Source organism: Salvelinus alpinus, chromosome 20, assembly GCF_045679555.1.
Source record: "Salvelinus alpinus chromosome 20, SLU_Salpinus.1, whole genome shotgun sequence".
In the NCBI taxonomy this organism is placed as follows: domain Eukaryota; kingdom Metazoa; phylum Chordata; class Actinopteri; order Salmoniformes; family Salmonidae; genus Salvelinus; species Salvelinus alpinus.
This window is the reverse complement of record NC_092105.1, coordinates 41,603,279-41,609,101: the sequence shown is the minus strand read 5'-3', so window position 1 is coordinate 41,609,101 and position 5,823 is coordinate 41,603,279. Positions and strand designations below refer to the sequence as shown.

General features: G+C 47.0%; 1 pseudogene; it reads right to left on the bottom strand.

Annotated features, from left to right (window-relative positions):
- Positions 1-3,835: 3,835 nt before the first annotated feature.
- On the bottom strand, positions 3,836-4,868 carry LOC139547122 (interferon-induced helicase C domain-containing protein 1-like; annotated as a pseudogene).
- Between the last annotated feature and the right edge of the window lie 955 nt (positions 4,869-5,823).

The following is a 5,823-nucleotide window of genomic DNA, read 5'->3' as shown; positions in this document are numbered from 1 at the left end:
GGCGGCGCCCAGTTCCCGGCTGCGTCCGTATCTGTTAAGACCCCGAAGTATTCCGGTAAGGCGGATTGGGAAGCTTTTCATGCTCAGTTTGAACTGTTAGCTCATTTTAGGGGGTGGTCGGATGAAGAAAGGGCACTGCAGTTGGCTTTATGCCTCACGGATGAAGCTCTGGCCTGTTTGATATTGATTAGCCCCGAGGACAGGCATGATTATGGTGCTTTAGTGGGAGCACTGAGGAGGCGCTATGGACAGTGTGTACAGCCCGGGCTACTGCGCTCCGAACTGAGTAATAGACGCAGGCAGCCTGGAGAGCCTCTACGGGTGCTAGCTAATGACATTGAGAGCCTCTCTCGGCGGGCATATGCTCACATGCCCCCCTCCGTGCAGAGCGAGCTAGCACGGGACCAGTTCATACAGGCGCTCTCTCCTACGGAGCTGCGCATACAGACCCAGCTGGCTCATCCTGAGTCATTGCAGACAGCCTTGGAGATGGCTTTGGAGAGGGAGCTGGTGTGGGCTGGGGCTTCAGCTGGGGCTTTGGTGGGGGTGCAGGGAGACACACCCTCTGTGCGAGCTGGGGGGCAGAGCAGCCCGGAGCCGGAAAAGCCTGCTTGGGTGGCCGAAATGACAAAACTCATTCGTGCTGTGTCGCTACAGGCGGCACGAAACACACGCCCTGGTCCCAGGGTCTGCTGGGGTTGTGGCCAGCCAGGCCATCTGCGCCGAGATTGCCCCATGTCCCCCAGAGCTCAGGGAAACGGCTCGGGGTCCGCATAGACCGGGTAGTGCGGACCCCTGGCTTTCTATCCCAACCACCATCATCTTCAGGAGGAGCCCACCGGCACAGACGGGGAAGCAAGGCTCCACTTCCCCCAGAAGCAGACGAGGGCAAGCGGATGGAGCCTGTTGTTGTGGTGGGCCGGACCTGTGTTGGGGACTTTTGTCATGTCCCTGTCACTGTGGAGGGGGTGCCCTGCTCCGCCCTGGTGGACACTGGGTCCACAGTAACCCTGGTGAGGCCAGATATTGTGCCAGGTTGGACTCAGTGTGAGCCTACAACTGTGCAGCTCCGCACAGTCACAGGTGAGCTGGCACCCATGAAAGGGAAGGGAATAATGACTCTGACAGTAGGGGGCAGGACTGTGCGTCATCCTGTGTGGGTGGCGGCTGTGCAGGACCCTTGTATCCTGGGGTTGGACTTTCTTAGGAGCACAGGCTGCCAGTTAGACCTAAATAGGGGCACACTGAGCTTCCAGGGAGGGACGGAAGTCACCATGGCCCCCCCTAATGTCACATTCACTCAACCCAACAAACCCTTTACTCCAACAGTTAAAGCAGCAGAGACTCATGGCTGCGCCCCCTCCCCCACAGCTGTGTGTGACTTTTCCCCAGTCCCCCTGTCACCTACGGCGGTGTGTTACATTCCCCCAGCTACCTCCATGACACAGCCCTCTGTGAGCCCGGGCCGCACCCCCCCAGCCCAGCTACCCCAGATGGGAGAGGAGAGGACACTGTCTGCAGTGAGGGAGATATGGGGGAGGAACTGTGTTGGTCTTGACCCCGAGCAGCAGGAACGGTTGTGGCAGTTGCTGTTTGAATTCAGAGACAGCTTTGCGTTGAGTGAGGAAGAGGTGGGTCAGACTCATCTGGTGCAGCATGAGATCGACACAGGTGATGCTCGACCCATCAAGATGCGTCCCCGCCGTATCCCGCTGGCACGCCAGGAGGCGGCAGACAAGGCTGTGTTGGAGATGCAGCGGGCAGACTTCATTGAGCCCTCAGACAGCCCCTGGGCGGCGCCAGTCGTCATGGTTCCGAAGAAGGGGGGCAAGCTGGACAATTGTTCATTTATGATCTAGTCAGGTCATTACAATATGTAGGTCGGTCGTTGATATGTCGAGTCTAGTGTAGCTGCTAATACCATATTCTTCGCAGTGGTGGAAAAAGTACCCAATTGTCATACTTGAGTAAAAGTAAAGATACATTAATAGAAAATTACTCAAGTAAAAGTGAATGTCTCTTGATAAGTGTGTGAATTGGACCATTTTCTTTGTCCTGCTGCATTCAAAATGTAACGAGTACTTTTGGATGTCAGGGAAAATGTATGGAGTAAAATGTACATACTTTTCTTTAGGAATGTAGTGAAGTGAAAGTAAAAGTTGTCAAAAATATGAATAGTAAAGTACAGATACCCCCAAAAAACGACTTAAGTAGTACTTGAAAGTATTTTTACTTAAGTACTTTACACCACTTATTCTTCACCATTCATGTTTCTCACTGAACAGTTCAGCTCCGTTTTTGTTGTATTCCTAGACTAACATATCCCTTTTTCTGCACACCAGTCAGTGAAGTAGGTAAGTACCCATTTTGTTTGTTTCACAATGTTCTTTTCATTTCGGTTTCTCTCAAGTTCATCTAACCGCTTATTTTTTTTATTTTTATTTTATTATTATTTTTTTTAAATTTTTATATCCTTTTCTCCCCAATTTTCGTGGTATCCAATCGCTAGTAATTACTATCTTGTCTCATCGCTACAACTCCCGTACGGGCTCGGGAGAGACGAAGGTCGAAAGTCATGCGTCCTCCGAAGCACAACCCAACCAAGCCGCACTGCTTCTTAACACAGCGCGCCTCCAACCCGGAAGCCAGCCGCACCAATGTGTCGGAGGAAACACCGTGCACCCGCCCCCCTCGGTTAGCGCGCACTGCGCCCGGACCGCCACAGGAGTCGCTGGAGCGCGATGAGACAAGGATATCCCTACCGGCCAAACCCTCCCTAGCCCGGACGACGCTAAGCCAATTGTGCGTCGCCCCACGGACCTCCCGGTCGCGGCCGGCTGCGACAGAGCCTGGGCGCGAACCCAGACTCTGGTGGCGCAGCATAGCACTGCGATGCAGTGCTCTAGACCACTGCGCCACCCGGGAGGCTAACCGCTTATTTTCTACATCGGCATGTAGAAATATTGTTGATGTAGCCATTATATCGAGGTGAAAAGGCGCAATTTTACCAAGGTGAAAAGGCTAAACATCATAGTCATGGTATATGGTCTCACATAAACATGGCTAAATGCTGTTTTAGCAAATCAGCATCCAAACTACCCGGTTTATAATATAACGTATATAATGATGAGGAAAAGACATAGGCTAATCAACATTTACAACTTATTCAAAACTGCTATTCCTTATAGCTAGCAGATTACAACCCTACCATTACGCTTGTTAACACTGACCTACGCTGGGGTCGGAATGCAATCATGGTCACTGTAGAACCTGCGCGAGATATGGGTTGGAAAATGTCAATGCAGGGAATGGATATGCCACTGTTCTCCAGATTCTAAATTTAGCCACACTGATACATTGAGAAGTTTGAAATACTGCTAGTTTTCCTAGAAAACTGACCTTTTCGTCCTCATGCTGCGTAGCTAGCAGTAGCCACAGCAGCCATTATGGTATGGCACATCGCATTGAACAATAAAGAAGTTGATTGGCTAACACAGCCATTCCAAAAAGGCTGCAGTGGCTACTGCTAGCTAGGATGAAAAGTTTTCCTGGAAAACTTCTCGATGTATCAGTGTGATTAAAGGTAACATTTGGAGTACAGTTGCATATCCCATCCCTGCATTGAGGTACGTTTTCTGACCCATATCTTGCGCCGGCTCCATGGGGTCTAAATTTAACCATGATTGTGTTCTGACCCCAGTGCAACTCAATGTAAACAAGTGTAATGGTAGGGTCGGAATCTACGGGCTACTATTCCTCACAAGATCTGTTCAAGTTCAAAGGAGCATGATTTTGGCTAGCATGAAGGGCAATATATGGGCAATTATAGGGCAATCTATGAATCCTTATCTATCAAGTAATCATCAGGTGTCTTCCCTATCAGTTCTTTAACCAGGTCAGGGTGTTCAGTGTCCTGTAACACATTCAAGAAGATGGAGAACTCCTGAGAAGTTCCTGAGCCCCACTTATATTTATTCTGTTTTGATATTCAGCTAATATATCTCAAACAGAAATTGAATTGTTAAAATATAGGCTAATGCATGACTTAAAATGTACTCACATAATAAACCCATACCCTATCAATAGCTGCAGTGCAGTTAGTGGCATTAGTCTGCCCTCATCTGGTCCACAGATGTATTACATAAATATATCTACAGTTTACATCTAGGTCTATTGATCATTAGTAATCTGATTTTATAGGAGGCTATGGACAAGGAGGCTTTAGGCTATGGACAATGTCCCATATGGCACTAATACAGTCTACACACATACAATTACATACAATTTCATGGTCCTCTGGGAATAGAATATCTTCCGCAAAACAGTAGTCTTCATCCTCAAAAAAGTTCTATAAGTCTGACGGAATTTTAATTCTCTGCCCCCAGAGATGGACTTCCTCCATGTAGATGGCTGAATGTTTACAACCCCCAGCTGACAGTGCATCCTCAAACTCCCTGCACCAACCGTCTGGATGTTGCTGGATCCTGATGATTGTATCAATAAGTAGATCGACTGCCTTTCAATTGCTCTCTTTGTTTTCGCCTTACTTTGGATAAAGTCTTTTTGGTCATTGTCTAAGAGGTTCAGGTGATCCAGCACAATTTTTTTTAATTTAACCTTTATTTACCTAGGCAAGTCAGTTAAGAACAAATTCTTATTTACAATGATGGCCTACCCTGGCCAAACCCAGACGATGCTGTGCCAATTGAGCGCCGTCCTATGAGACTCCCAATCACGGCCAGTTCTGATACAGCCTGGACTTGAACCAGGGACTGTAGTGGTGCCTCTTGCACTGTGCCTTAGACCACAGCGCCACTCGGGAGCGCAAATTCGACTTCAATGAGTTTCTGCAGCCTGGAAACACTCATTTTTGCCCGACATAGAATTCAACGCAATTCAACGTCGGGCAAAAATAAGTGTTTGGATCAGGAAAGTTTCCTCTCACAACCTCTACAAGCCAGCATGTTGAATAAATAACATACTCTACCGGTTGTTACCTCTTTTGGTCCTTTTGACGGTAGGAATGCAAGACAACATATCCACATAATTAAATATAATTAAAACAGTATAATTAATCACCTTATCAAAGTGCTGGTATCACCTGAAGCATGTGTATGCTTCAGGTGATAGCCAATCAGGTTGCAGCAGTCTGTTGTTTACCCTTGGCTAACCTAACGTAGCAGGCACAAAAGACCTAGCTAAAAGCGGGGCCCAACATAAGGATGTAGCGTTAACTACTCTAGCATTGTTGTGGAGAACTAGTTGTTGACTAAACTTCCAATAAATTGAACTATTGAGGAACACCTGTGTGATTATTAGCAAAGGGAAGAGAACACTTCGCTCTCCAACCAAGGTGAATGAATACAGGAGCAAATTGAAGTGACGAGGAAATTCAGCAACGTTTCTAAGGACAGTGGAAGTTGATAAAAGTGCTTCTTTACTAAAAGTAAAAATGTACGCATTACATTTTCACAACTTTCATCAAGACTTTACAGATAGAAAAGTGAAGGAGGAGTTTATACATTTCAACACAGCCTCGTATGGATTCAGGGACCAATCATAATGGGAATACAAAACAAACTAGGATGTGATTGGTTAAACGAGTTGCAAAAATCTGACCAATTGTTTTAGACCTAGACTGACCAAGAGATTGTGGTTACATGTTATACTGACAATCTATTGGTCAGTCTAAGTCTAAAAACGATTGGTCAGATTTTTGGAACTCATTTACCAATCACATTATATTATGTTTTGTTTTGTATTCCCAATGTGATTGGTCTCTGGACTCATATGAGGCATTTTTTCACTTAAAAAATCTTCGCA